Genomic DNA, 15,576 nt, shown 5'->3' with positions numbered 1-15,576 from the left:
AATGAAAAACAGGAAGACTCTTACCACACCACAAACAAAGGATGCTACAAGCCAAACTATGGTGACTTTGTAGGAACTGTAGATGGCGATTTCAAATTCCTGACCCAATGTTCAGATGCAGGATGCCCATGTACAGTGGCTACAATTTGAGCTCAACAGCACCACTGAGCATGGAAAGTAATGATGGATATTATCTACACCACACAAAATCCTTATCAACTTCCACTCACCACACAAGTGTTAACAACTTTCCGCACAGATCCACTTACCCATCCAACTCCATTTAAAGGATTGGAAAACTATAGAGAGGTACCTTACCCAGTTTCATCTATTGAAGCATAGCCACTAGATGATTAACATTTGGAATTCACTGAGGCATCCTCTGAAATAATTGATGATAAAGACAACACATGGGAAGTGAGGAGGAAATTACCATCACCTTTGAAGCAGAACACACTGCATTGGGAGATTAGTTGCTTTGAGGGACGCAAAACACATCACTTTTTTACTGCTGCTTGCTCAACATTTTAAAGAATCTAAAATACCACAAATTGAAATGTGGTAATCGTTGCGGCAAACTATTGGTACATTTCATAAAACAAGTGGTATGAACAAATCTGAACATTAGAGGAAGCAATGTGGACGAACACTGCAGTTGTTCTTGGTCTAAACAACCAATGCTTGGGAAAGGTCCAGATGGAAATGTATTTAGTTCCTGTGCTCTGTTATTTAGTGGGTCTACATTTAGTAGAATATCCAGTTTTTGTAAATGTTTGGGACTTGAGTTCCTTGCCAAATCATCATATTACAAATACCAGTGCAATTACGTATCCCATGTTAAACATTATGCCTGCAATCTGGAGCAGAAAGCACTTGACAATAATTTTGCTGGTAAAAGGCTTTGGCTTGCGGTTGGTGGTGCACAGTGTTGACAGTCCCGGATTTTCAGTCAAGTACTGCGCTTTTCAGTTGCAGGACTTGGACGCTCAATAGATAGTAGGCTCAGTGGTGTTTCAGGTGACTGGATGCCATGGAGAAGCATGGTTTTGAAAAATCCATTCAACTTCTTCAATCCAGAGGATTTCAATTAGAATTAATAGCCAGAGACAGACAAGTGTGAATTATAAAACTCATGTGAGAGAGGTTCTGACAGATAAATAAATGCCGAACAAATCAATGCAGCAGAGAAACAAAAAGGCTGTGAAGAACTACTGAATGTATCTCAGTCCATTAGCAATCATCTCTTGTGAAGTTCTAAATGCAGTGAAATTTCAGTGGACATAATGGTGGAAATGTGTCAGTCACTTATCCACCATCTGCTAACAAATATTAACACACTACCATGCATGCCAACATCCAGCTCACAGCAATGAACAGGAGTGGAGGACAAAGTGACTGGAGCTATGGTCACCTTCTCATACAGCCCTTTAAAGACAATATGCAAGAAAGCACTTGCCAGCGATATGAAGGGCCTCACCGAATTTTGCCATACTGGGGTTTTCAAGGTTTTCCACAACATGGTTCTGAAGTACATGCCCAAAAGTTTGCATTTCACCATAGATGGTATGGAGGCCCAAACAATACTGGCGGTACTTTCTCACAATGAGAACATTGTAGGAAACAGGATAGAACTGCTGATTTTGCAGGCCAATTGTGTTATGACATTGCATTTAGAAAAATGAACTGGGTAGCCAAGCCTGTCTGGGAACCAGTGGAGTTTTAGTTCATGAGATTGTTCACTTTGACAGTCTTTGTGGTGAAAACGCTAGGTCTGACAGCTGGTTTTCTATCCAGAACAGATCTCTGCCAAAGAATATTGCAACAGTGGAGGGTCCTTCAAGGGCTCATGTTTCAAATATACATTTCCATTTCTGATTAACAGATAAAATACAATTATTATTTGAAAATGAAAGATTGTACTGAGGTTTATTTTCTTATCTCAGTCTTTTAAAGTTTTAATTTCTGTTGTAAAATGTTGGTAAAGTTGTGTGAAGATAATGCAAATTTCATAGGAAATAACAAATGAGCTATTGTTACATGTTTAAAGTGATGTTATGTAAGTTATTTTGTATGACTCACTTCTACAAATACTGTGATCCTTTCAGCACTTTGATATAAAAATAAACAATAGGTTGCTGTTCATTAATGTAGGGCAGTCAGAAAGTTTGATAAGAAACCTGTGTTGTGCATGAGTTCATGTTGAAAGTAAAAGAAAAATCTCTCTTTCACTCACTTACCCTTGCTCCCACTCTAAACCTGTCTGTCTCTCTCTTTTTCCCCCCTCTCTATTACAAAATGCATCTTTTTACTACACACCTTTTTTCCCTATCACTGGAGCCCGTGGATGTCGTCTCCCTTGAATGCAGTCCTGAGTGATTCCTGATTGCTACGCTCGATGCCCGTGCATTGCCTCCTCCATATTCCACTCCGACACCAGGTAGGAGGATCTCATGATCGAAAAAAGAAAAACGGAAAAAAGCTTATTTTAAATCTGAAAATTGGACAGAAATCATTTTATTGAACGCTATCACTGCCTGTTGCCTTCAGTCACTATGTGCAGCGAGCACACTGCCCGTGGTGAGAATCTACATCAGTTGCCCTTTAGTTCCTTGCTGGCCTTACGGCAATTCAAAGATGGCCGCCACATTGCACTGCCTTTAAGCGGCCCTTCGTGGACTTCATCAGCTACATACTATTGGCCACTGGATGAATAAATCTGTCCTATTGTGGACCACCATGCTTTAGCTGGCCCACCCCTCAAAGACCCACCTTCTAAGGCCTGCATTCTGCCTTGTTCATTTTCCTATCCCTGGAGCCCGTGGAGGTTGACTCATTTGAATGCAGCCCTGAGTGATTCCTGATCGCTGCGCTTGATGCCCGTGCATCGCCTCCTCCATATTCCACTCTGAAAACAGGTAGGAGGATCTCACGATCGAAAAAAGAAAAAAAAGAAAAAAGCTTATTTTAAATCTAAAAATTGGAACAAAATCATTTTATTGAACGCTATCACTGCCTGTTGCCCTCCGTCACTCTGGGCAGCGAGCACACTGCCCGTGGTGAGAATCTACATCAGGTGCCCTTTTTTACCTTGCTGGCCTCGTAGCAATTCAAAGATGGCCTCCGCTTTTCATAATCTTTAAGCAGCCCTCTGTGGACTTCATCAGCTACACACTATTGGCTACTGGCTAAACAAATCTGGCCTATCATGGACCAGAAGGCTTTAGCCGGCCCACCTCTCAAAGGACCCCCTTCTAAGCGCTGTCTGCTCCCTGTCGGCTGCCTGGATGGGTCTGGGGGGTCCTCGTCTGCACCCCACATGAATGCATGCTAGCTGATGTGATCCTGACTCTTTCAGAGCCCACTGAAAACATTGTGACACTTTGACTTCCCTGTGGATTAGTTGCCTCTTCAAAATGAAATTCTTCCTCACCTCTGACTATCCCTCCGTCACCCCTTCTCACCTGGACTCCCACTCTCATTACCTCTAACTGTGCCCAGTAGCTGCTTTGTGTTTTCATGCACTCCTGCTAATTTCGAATTTAGCTGTGCCCAGTAGCTGCATTGTGTTTTCATTCACTCCTGCTAATTTCAAATTTAGCTGTGCCAGGTAGCTGCATTGTGTTGTCATTCACTCCTGCTAATTTTGAACTTAGCTGTATCCGGGAGTTGCTTTGTGTTTTCATTCACTCCTGCTAATTTCGAACTTAGCTGGGCCCACTAGTTGCATTGTCCTTTCATTCACTCCTGCTAATTTCGAACTTAGCTTTGCCCAGTAACTGCATTGTGTTTTCATTCACTCCTGCTAATTTCGAATTTAGCTGTGCCCAGTAGCTGCATTGTGTTTTCATTCACTCCTGCTAATTTTGAATTTAGCTGTTTCCAGCAGCTGCATTGTGTTTTCACTCTGTCCTGCAAAATTCAAACTTAGCGTGCCCAGTAGCTGCATTGTGTTTTCATTCACTTCTGCTAATTTCATACTTAGCTGTGCCCAGTAGCTGCATTGTGCTTCAGTTAGCTCCTGATAATTTGAACTTAGCTGTTCTCAGTAGCTGCCTTGGTTTCATTCTGCCCTGCTGTTCCTCTCTTCAGCTGGCACTCCCACCTGTGTTTCTCCCCCAGTGTCTCACCCCCCACTTCGCTCTTCTTTCACTCCTCACCTATCCCCCTTCCTTAATCTTCCCCCTCCTCCACATCATCTATGGTGCTCTCTGTTTCTCCTGTCTTCTCCAACTCTGTCTCGATCGACTATCCTAGCCTTCTCAAGTCTGGTGGGAAGAAGTTCAAAAAGGATATCCTGGACTCCAACCCAGGCCTCCCTATCGCTGATACCTACACCAGAGCTTCCTCCGTACAGATCCTCACCGCCATCCTCTTTGTCATTCCTTCGCCGGACCTATGGACTCTTCATATGTTCTCTGTGCTCTCTCCTTTCTCTTCCTTTCCCATTAATGGTGGCACCCGGTGGGTACGGTTCCCTCTAATTATTTTTCTCTAAGTGCGGACATGATTTTTCTTTGTGCACACATTATTTTCCATGTGCGCAACTGAATAACGATGTAAGCCACTTTTTGAGCAGGCATAGTTAGTGTGATACCATCCCTAAAGAGTTTGGAAGGCAATTTTCCCTTCCCAAACACCGCAATTCTTTACAAATCAGTGTAAAAGTAGCATCTTACAACTCTTTTTCTGAAAATACAGGCTAAATAAAAATGATTTTATATGTGATTATAAGGAGAGCTGATCAACCAGTCCAAGACTTACTTAACAAAAGAACTCCTGCGCAGAGAGAACACTTGTATGCACAAAAAAAGCTTTGTGTGCTCAGGATAAACAATAGGTTTAGTCATGGCTATTCATTTGTCAGCCCTGCTCAGAGACAATATAGAAAGTGCTTAATGCCACTGGAAAACAACTCATGTTTATGACAAAAAACAAGTATAACTAATCACTGATGTGATTGTCAAAAATTCAGACATTATGCAATTTTTGCTAACTGAATAATTGTAACTGAAAGGAATTTGTCAGTAAACATGCCAATAAGAGTTCATGTGCCACTTTAATGGAGTAATTCAAGGGCCCAGAGAAAATGCCTCTAATCATTTGTGTAAGGACGATAATTGCATCAGCATAACTGCACCACCGAATATGATGACCAGAATTTGTGAGCCTCTGCTCACTATCCACATTATGTTGGTCTTTGAGTTGTGACAACATTTACTCAAAACCAGTTTTACAACTAGGAAGCATATAAACCATCCATTTTACTCCCTAAAAACAGGGCAAAGTGCCCAACAAAAACAGGAAGCCATGAACATTTAGGAATCTACCCCTGCTTTTACCCACAAAGTTCCACTGGTATCTTTTTGAATCGATGACCAGCAGAGCAGTGCCACTGGTAGAAACTCAAATAATATTACTGGCCGATCTCAAGAGGAATTTTAAGGGGAAAGAACATATTTTAATAAGCATGAAATATCCCTACTGGAAAAGAAAATCTTTTGATTCCAAGTATGGAGTAAAATCATATACACACCCTGCTTGTAACCCTGACATTAGAAGTGACATTACAGGGCACATAACATTGCTGGTGGGAGTCCCTCCTGGTTTCCTTCCACTTCTCTAAGGTAATTAATGTTTACCTTAATAGCACCGTCTTGGTCCAGGGCCCTCAGGCCAACCTCCACCTCTTTGATAGATGCTTCCTGCGCCTTATCAATATCAATGGGGGTGTAGCCCTGATCTTCCCAGAGTGGATTCCTGCCTGTATCATTCCTATGCAGGCCTACTCCTCCTTTGAATGACTGGTATGTAGGCTTCTCTCTCTCTTGGCCATTCTCTCATAGTGGCTACTATCTACCGGCCACCTGGTCAGATCACCTCCTTCCTCTCTGAGTGGGTGGATCTCTCCTCCTACCTGCTGGCCTCAACCACTCACTGCCCCTCCTTTGAGACTTCAACATTCACCTGGATGCTTCTCGTGCCACCACGGGGCTCTTTCGTGAACTTTGCCTCTCTCTCTCTCTCTCTCTCTCTCTCTCTCTCTCTCTCTCTCTCTCTTCTTCCCTCTGACCTGACTCACTCTGCAGGGCACACTCTTGATGGTCTGAACTCCCCAGACACACCCTCTCTAACCCTCTCACCATTTTTCTCTCCTGGAGTGAGCACTTTCTCCCCCTCTCTCTACCCCTCAGTCCAAGCCTACCCCCACACTGCCACCCACCTTCTCAGTCATTTGACCCATGAAGCGGGTGTCTGTTGAGGCTTTCGCTGCATCTTTCTCTCCCCCTCCTGCACCTCTTGCTGACTCACACCCTGGTACAGATCTTTCCATGCTCCACTCCGTTATCTCTGATACTCTCGATATACTTGCCCCTGTCATGAGGATCGGCATGAAACCTAAAAAGTGCAACTCCTGGTACGACTCAGACCTTGTCACCCCTAAATGCAAGTGTAGTGTGGCTGAGAGGAAATGGCTGGCATCTTGTACATCCTCTGACAAACTGGCCTGCTGCCTGCCCCAAAGACAATATTGACTCTCTGTGCTCAATAAGAAGAGAGCTCACATCCAAGCCTGCATCTCTGCGGCATCTAACAACTCAGCTGAACTCTTTAAAATCTGCAAGGAGCTGGCCCATCCTGCCACAGTCTCTACCTCTCCTTTCCCTTCCCAGGCCCTCTGTACAGCCCTGGCTTCTCACTTCATCTCTGACACCCAAGACATCCTGTCCACTCTCCCGGCTTCTCCTGCCTATCCTTCCACTCTCTCCTCTTACCCCGGACCCCTGCGGCCACCACCACTCCCTTCTCTGCCTTTCCTCTCTTCTCCCCGATGAGGTTTCTAGACAAGTCCGATCTATGAAAACCTCATCTAAACAGGTTCTTCCCTGTTCCTCCAAAACAATCAAGGATCACATTGAGAGCCTCGGCCCAGCCTTGGCTGACTTCTGCAACCACTCTTTTACCTCTGGAACCTCCCCGTCCCCCCTGAAGCACTCTCGTGTGCACCCTCTTCTAAAGAAAATCTCGTCCGACCCCTCCCTTCTGGCTAATTATCACATGATCTCTATCACTCCTTTCCTGGGCAAACTCCTGGAAAAGCTGGCCATCTCCCAGCTTAATCTTCACACTGAATATGTTGGTTGTCTCCAGGACCATCAGTCTGGCTTCAGAGCAGACAGAATAATGTAAACTGCTCTCCTGAACATCAGCAAAGACCTGCTCACTAACCTTGATTCTAATCTCTTCTCTGTCCTCATCCTACTTGATCTCTCTTCTGCCTTTACATGATCAACCATGCCATCCTGTTCAACCAGCTCCATGAGAACCTGGGATCACTGATCAGTCTCTGGCCTGGCTGACTTCGTTCCTCTCTGACCGACCCTTCCAGGTTCAACTTGTGTCCTTCATTTCCTCTACTCCTCTCTCACCTGTGGTGTTCCCCAGGGGTCTAATCTTTCTCCCTGGTTATTCAACTAATACCTGGCACCTCTCACCCACCACATTGCTGCCCTCTGCTTCAACCTCCAGTGCTATGCGGATGACACCGAGCTCGCTTTCAGGCTCCCCTCTGCCGCCTCTTCACCTTCTCTCATCCCTGATTGTCCGCTTGCAATCCAGGAGTGATGGACCACCAATGATCTTTGCCTGAAGGCCAGTAAACGAGATCCTCCTAATTGGCACACCTGCACCCCTCTTTCCCGCAACTCTCTGGCCGGCCTCCCTTGGCCCCCCTCCTGCTCCCACCTGTGAGGCTAAGAACCTCAAGGTTATATTCGACTCCACACTCTCCTTCACTCCTCACATTTCTGACAACTCTAAGAAGTCAAACTACCAACTGCACCTCCTCAGAGGTAGTCTTCCTTTCCTCTCCTTTCCCCAGAAGCTCACTGTCTCCAAAGCTCTGGTTCTCTCTAGGCTTGACTACTGCAATACCCTCTTTTTAAAAAATCTGCCCGCCTCTATTCTCTGTCCTCTGCAACTCATCCAGAACAGGACTGCGATACTGGTCCTTTGCCTCAAGCCCAGGGATCGTATCTCTCCAGCACTGAAATCTCTCCATTGTCTCTCAGTGGCTGCAAGGATCAAGTTCAATACCGTTTGCATTGTCCACAAGGCCTTCAGAAGTATCTTCCGACTTGAGCTCTTCACTCCTCCACCTCCAACTCATTGAGGGTCAGTCCCTTTTCGAATCAACAAGTTGGTTAAAGATCTCTCTCTTCGGCTGGTGCCTCCCTCGGGAGCAGCCTCCTAGCCTCTCTTAAACTTGAGCAGAACCCTCCCCTGTTCCGGAAGCAGCTCAAAACTTTCCTCTTTGCTTCCGCCTTCTCTCTTCCTCTCCCCTGCTGATCTCCTGTCTGCTACTGCACTGGTTACCTGGCTACCCTCTGAACTACAGGCCCAGGTCCCTGTCCCACCAGTTGCTCACCTGCACTGCCTCCTGGCAACCCTGCACTTGGGTCTGTATCTGCAACCCTACAGCCCCCCTACCAGCACTTTCTAACACTTGTTGTCCACACCTAACCCCTGCACTGCCACCTGCTGGCCGCACTTCTTGTTTTTCAATGTCTTGATCCTATGTATAGCACTTGCTCCTCCTCCCCTTCCCCTGGTACTTTTCCCCTTCCCTATCCGCTGCACTTGTGCAATCTCAATCTCACTTGGCCTAGTAAGATCCAATGGGGTCAGAGTCACCATTATGTTGGACAACCAGTGTTCCCTTTTGTTGTGATAATTGTCAGAAGCCGCGCGCCAGTTAACTTACGCATATTTATCACTATGTTCTCAACTCACTCACCCCAGGTGCTTCACAAGACCTGCCCAGAAAGCTTCACTGTGAAAACACCTTTTATGAGATATGGATTTGCCGGTCAGACAATGAAACATTTGGAATTCAACTCAACTATTTTAAGAGCATAATTTGGATCTTTGATTTACCGTTAGCATAAAAGCTGGAAAAACGAAAACATTTTTGGAGTAAACCATATTTAAAAAGAAATGACAATCAAGAAGATACAAATTAATTGTCAAAAATTCCACATTTCATTATTTCATCGGACAACATGTCTTGTCTCTGTGTTGATTTCTTATCCACATATTTTATTGGCGGCTTCTCCTTTCTTTTATAATGATAACCTTACACAATTTGAATGTCATTTCATTTACATTTCATTACAAAAATACTGACATAGTAAATTCTCGATTCCTTTCATTCATTCAACATAGAACACAATAGTTGTAAGAAAGTGTGTTTGTGCCAAGCGACTAAACAAGATAAATATGGGTATGCATTGAATGAGTAAGTCTCTTCCGCGTTCATTACCATGATTTTGTTGATGCACGGACAGTGCACCTCGTTCAATAGTGCACTAACTTCAAGACAAGGGCTGCTGCATAGAGTCTGCTGCAACTGATGTCACATAGCAGATTAGATTATCAGAAGATGGCGGTTGGGAACCGGTTCGGTTCAGAGATATTCATTTCATGAAATGTAAGTTAAGAACCACCAAAAGAAAAAATATAATACAATGATTTATTGTGTGAGTGCACCACTCCTTAAAACATTGCCTATAGCACTGGTCCCTCTTGACAGAACTTCAAAATAATTTTCAAAAGGAATTATAATGGGCTATGTGATATTGTTTGTATGTTTAAGGTGGTTCCTTTGACAGGTGGAACAGTTAAATATTAAATGGGAAGGTTTTTACACTTCTTATGATCATGTTCAGTCAGATGGATGGAAAATAGTAATGCCATCTTGACAACTGCTTTTTCCCAAATGACTTAGTCAGTCCAAGGTTCTCCAACCAGTAGATCGCGGGCCACTGGTAGCTCGCCTGATGCTTCCCAGTAGTTTCTTCTTGCATCAAACAAGGAAATTAGCACTGTGTGTTTAGTTTGGTGTTTCCTGGGCCTCTTCCCCTGGCCCCGCCCTCTCCTCTTCCTGCAAAGCAACCAGCCAAAACATAGTGAGAGGAGGCATGAAGGGCATCTGGGCTTATTTTTATTTTGTTTTACGTTCACATTTATAGCAGCCCACAAAATCCTGAGGCATCTAGGCCCTAGTTATAGTACAAGGGTGGTAGCACAGTCCACAATGTGCAGGGCCAGGCATATAGTTGACATAATCAAAAGCATTTGGGCAATTACATGGTCCAGTAAAGCCTCACCTAATGATGCAGGGGGCTACATCGGTGTGTAAGTTGGCATAGTGAAAAAAACATGTGTGTAATTGCACGGACTGTCAAAGCCTCACCTCATGGTGCGGGGCTACATCGGTGTGCCAGTTGGCATAGCAAAAACATTTCTGTCACTCTTTGGCAAGCTACACCTCATGGTGCAGGGGGCTCCATCTTGTATGCACGTATAGGTAGGTAGAAAACAGCATTGGAGTGCATGCATAGTCTGGCAAAGCCTCAGCTTGTGGTACAGGGGGCTACAGAAGGTATACACACAGCCAAGGTAAGTTACAAATCCAGCACAAGGCTGCAGGTAAAATGATGGGCTTGTGGCAGTGTCTCAACAAGGGGGTAACCATCATTAAAAAAATTAAATAGTAAATGTGTGTTGTGGCCAATGTCACCAAGAGGGGCACATTTATTTTAAATTAATTGTTTATTTTTTTGCATTTTATATAGCGCTACAAACCCCTAAGCATCTGTGTGCTGCTTACCCATGATGTGTGGTGCTCATTTATCGACCTCGGAAGGATGAAAGGCTACGTTTGGCCCCACCAGGATTCTAACCTTTGTCAGCAGGCTCTGCACAGATGTCATTTTTATTTGAAGTAATTCTTTTTCACTTGGAAACACAGAGTTCATGATTTTAAGGCAGTTGGTATACCAATTGTATTAAAGGTTAAGATGGAATTTGCTGTGATGTGTAGCCCACCTCTATGCGTTTCCCAATACAGAAATTCAAATGCTAACGGCAAATTTACATTTAAGTAAATGTGAAAAACAACAAGCTGTGCTGCACTCTAGTGCTTGTCTACTTACAGTTCTAAAACTAAACAGGAACGGAACATGATGTGTGCTATCAATGCCAGGTCTTGAAAAATATGATTTGAGAGTTATGTTTCAGTCTATGGGGGTCATTACGAGTCGGGCAGTAGGGGATACCGGGCAGCGGTAAGGAGACTGTGCCGGTAATCCCCTACCGCCCGATTCAGAAGTCCCCTAATGGGAATTGCAAGGGATGTGTGGTCAGACCACACGTCCCTTACGGGTCCTGTTAAGGGACCAGGACGCAAATAAAGGGCTTGCCATTCGCGAGCCTGTTAATTGCGCCCTCCCCATTCCCATTGAGCCCTACGGAGGCTCAAATGGGAATGGAGAATGTTCTGTGCAATGGGGACTTACCGGTCCCGCCAAGGTCAGACTAGACCGGTAAGTCCCCATTGCACAACACTGGACATGCTCACAGAATGGGAGGTAGCCATGGAGCTAATTGCTCCATGGCTACCGCCATACTCGTAATGACCTCCAATGTTTTACGAAATAAGAATACAAATTAAGTGAGTAGGTGAGAAAACAAAGTAATGATTTGTATATGTTTAGTTTGATATGTATAGGATTAACATAGCTTAAACCTAGTTATGAAGTAACAGAGCATGTACAAAACGGGGTGGTGAATACAGGGAGAGAACATTGAGGAGATCCACAGGATGGGTGAAAATTGAATAGGGCTTACCCCTTTGGCTACGTACACAAACCGGGAGATCTACAGAGATATCTGGGAACCTGTATGCTTATGTTCAAGGTCTAACAGAAGATGTTCAGTCTTTCAATACTGGCTTGAAATGGGGCAATTTATTAGCACTGTTTTTACTAGAAAATTGGGCAAAACACCACACAATTTACAAGTAATTCTCTTATACAGGGAAAATTCCAATAGGTGCCTTGTCACCAACAGTATGCAGGATATGCCCGACATTGCCACTGTAAAACACATGTTGATGCCATTGCAAGCAACATGTCCTACTTGTCATTTTAAAACATTTTTGGGTTGATGGAACCCTCATTTTGTCAGAGCTTTACATGCAAGCTAGGCATGGCCCATAGGTCATGCACCAGAATGTCCTGCATGATTCCTGCAGGCAGAGGTGGCAATCCTGTTAGTTGGTCTCTATGATAATGCCTCCTTCATAAAGGGCAGGTGTATGGCAGGGTGCCACCCATTTTGAATAAATCACCCCTCGCTATGACCATACTCTCTTTGCTCAAAATGTTAATACCACGTATCGGCACTATAATGAATTGTTTAAGGGGAAAACCATGGGTACACCAGCAGAAAAAAGTAATACGAGTTCAGCATGGGATTTTGAGTTCGACAAAGAAGATATACGGATGCTTATTAAAAAGCTCAGCAGCTCCAGGGCAACCGGTCCGGATGGCATTTCCAACAAAAAACTAAAAGAGAACTGCGGAGATTGGACTGATTTGATTTATGTCCTTTTCAAAAGAATAGCAAAAAAAAAGCAAATTCCAACAACATGGACGGAGGCGTATATAGTTCCCATCTTTAAAAAAGGGGATCGATCTAACCCCAAAAATTATAGGCCAATAGCCTTGTTAGACTCTATTGGGAAACTCTTTGCGGCCATCCTATTAATGAACCTAAAAAAATGGGCCACAAGAATCAACATCCTAGATGAAAGACAAACCGCCTTTATAAGCGGGGTGGGGACATCTCTAAACCTGTTCTTGTTAAACCTTTTGAAAGCTAAGGCTTTGAAAGACAATGTAACAACTTATCTGGCTTTCATTGATCTTCAACAGGCATTTGACAGTGTCAACAGAGAGCGACTATGGTCGAAATTGAGAAACTGGGGATGCCCGAACGCCCTGTTGGCAGCAATCCAAGCACTATATACCAATACCTCAATCCAGGTCCAAATTACTACTAATGGAGGGCTATCTAGAAAAATCTATACCACTCGGGGAATCAAACAAGGATGTGCTCTGGCTCCCTTTCTATTTGTTCTCTATATGGCGGATATGAAGACATCCCAAGAAAGGATCCGTGCGTTCCCTCCAAAAGTGAACGGTATGGATGTCCCGTGGATGTTATACGCAGATGATGCGGTATTTGCAGATCAGACCCCTATTGGTCTGCAACGGAGAATTGAAGCTTTTAACAAATATCTGAAAGAAAATGACATGCAAATCAATGTAAAGAAATCAATGATACTGTGCATGAAATCGAGTCGTGGAAAAAAACCTGCAGGGAAACGACAGATATGGATGCTGGATCAAGAGAAACTTGAAGAAGTGGATACTTCCATCTACCTGGGTATTAGGATAAATAAAAATTGCAATGAGCAAGCACAATACACCCTTATTCGAGAGAAACTCGCAGCGTTAACTAATCAAGGAATCCTACTGCACTATAAATATGGAAAATTTTCGCTGCAGCCAATTATCACATTTTATAAGCAAAAGGTGGTTGCAGTGTTAACTTATGGAGCAGAGGCACTTTTGTCTTTGGGATGGGAAAGCTGGAATCTGTGCGAGGCCTACTTTTGGCGAAGGATCCTACATCTTCCGAATTCATTGCCCTTAGTCCTGATAAGATCGGAACTCAGACTTCAATCTATGGTTTCAATCACGGTGTGGAAATCTCTTTCATTATTTCGGAAGTGTATTTTGGACAATCCGGCACAGCCATTTAATGTTTTAGCAAGACCTGGGCTGCCCAATGAAGATATAATTTTCCAGGAATGGAAGAAGAGATGTGAGGATACCTTAGAACATCTAGGTATCTCACTGGAAATTCTAAAGTGCAATCCTGACAAGGCCAAAAGAATCCTGCGGGAAAAAGACTGGGAGGAAACCCAGGTCACTAAATTAGCAGGAAACTGGGCTCACAACATCGTCTGGGAACGCAAAGCATTAAATATTCTCCCACCATATCTTCAGAAATTTCCATCTAAACATTACAGAGATCTGCTATTACGATGTAGATTAAATATCTGGCATTCCCGAGAGGTTAAGCTGAGAAGAAGGCTCATTGGAAAAGCATCAGCAATCTGCAGGTTCTGCAAAATGAAGGACCAACTTGAATCAGTGCGACACATGATGCTAACATGCCCGGTTCTGATACCAAAGCGATTAGCGTTTTTGGGCAACTATATAAACAACATCACGATGGAAACAGAAGAAGAATACTGGGAACGCCTTCTAACAGCAGATAAGGTGGGTCGTACTATTGACGCACTAAAGTTTGTCGAATCCCTAAATCTGGACCAGGAAGAAACAGAATTGGAGGAGAAAATAGGAGCCCAAAAGACTACTGGATGCATCTGTTACGATAAAGGGCTTCCATTGGAAGGATAACTAATCCGATTGGAACTCAAATAATACTTTAGAAGAGGAACTTTGAACTCTTGTCTCTCGGACTCCTATTTGAGGCTATTTGAGGCCTGTTAAAGGTTTACCTACGATTAACCAATAAAACAATAAAAAAAAAAAAAAAAAAAAAATTTATAATTTATGTGGTTGGGTGATTTGTGATTCGTGCACATTTAAAGTCATCACTATAAAACTGAATGTTATTTTGGATCTTTGATTTACCAATTTTTTGCATATAACTTGATGGCATTATTTCCATGTGAGCACACTGAAAGGTGCAGGAAAACCCCACACCCTGGACCGGGGTATTAATGTACCAAGGTATACTGAAAGATTGTCCAGAGGACGTTTTTTAATATTTCAAGGTATCAACATTTATTTACTGAGATACATCATTTTCCACAATTAATTAATCATCAATTAATGCACACATTAAATTACATAACTATTGCAGGAGAGCATAGTACACCAGGCTATAAAAAACCTTACACAACCAGGGTCGGACTGGGACAAACAATAGGCCAGGACACCCAAAAAAAAGTGGCCCACCCCTTGCCTCAAAAGAGTGGCCCACCCCTCACCTCAAAGAGTGGCCCACCCCTCGCCTCAAAAAAAGTGCCCCTCAAACCATCATCCGTGAATCGCATCAATTCACGACTTTACAGAAATTGCTACTTATGCAGGGTTCATGTGTCTGTTGCAAGTCATGTTTTGTGTAAACGCTTTAGAAAGTGATAACATCCTTTTGTTCTTTTTTAAAAATAAACAACATTTTCACATAGCTTAATACTTATTTTGCAGAACCAGACTCAAAGCATGTCTACTCATTGCCACCAGTAATGAAAATAGAGTAGCATTTAATAAGCAGTACAGCTCAATGCTTACAGAATAATGGTTGCACCATAAAGCCTTTATTTTTTTCTAGATATGGGGCAGCAATCAGAGTCTGTTATGAACGCATTGAATAGTAAACCAACATTTGGGGCACTTGGAGCTAGAGACACAAACCTTTCCTAGAACAAGTGACAGGAGACCCTTGCACACCCTCGCGCCACCAAGCAAGCATTGCAGGACATTCACAGAGGAGATGAAAATGTGAGCATTTGTAATGTACACATTAACATCTGCTTTGTGAAAATATTACACGCAGTAGCTGTAGCAAATGATGTTGAATGTGGAGAGAAATGCATACTGCTATTAATAAATGTAAGCTTTTCTGTGTGTGTAT

Source organism: Ambystoma mexicanum, chromosome 11 (assembly GCF_040938575.1).
Source record: "Ambystoma mexicanum isolate Mex_15411 chromosome 11, UKY_AmexF1_1, whole genome shotgun sequence".
Taxonomy (NCBI): domain Eukaryota; kingdom Metazoa; phylum Chordata; class Amphibia; order Caudata; family Ambystomatidae; genus Ambystoma; species Ambystoma mexicanum.
This window is presented reverse-complemented; position numbering follows the sequence as displayed.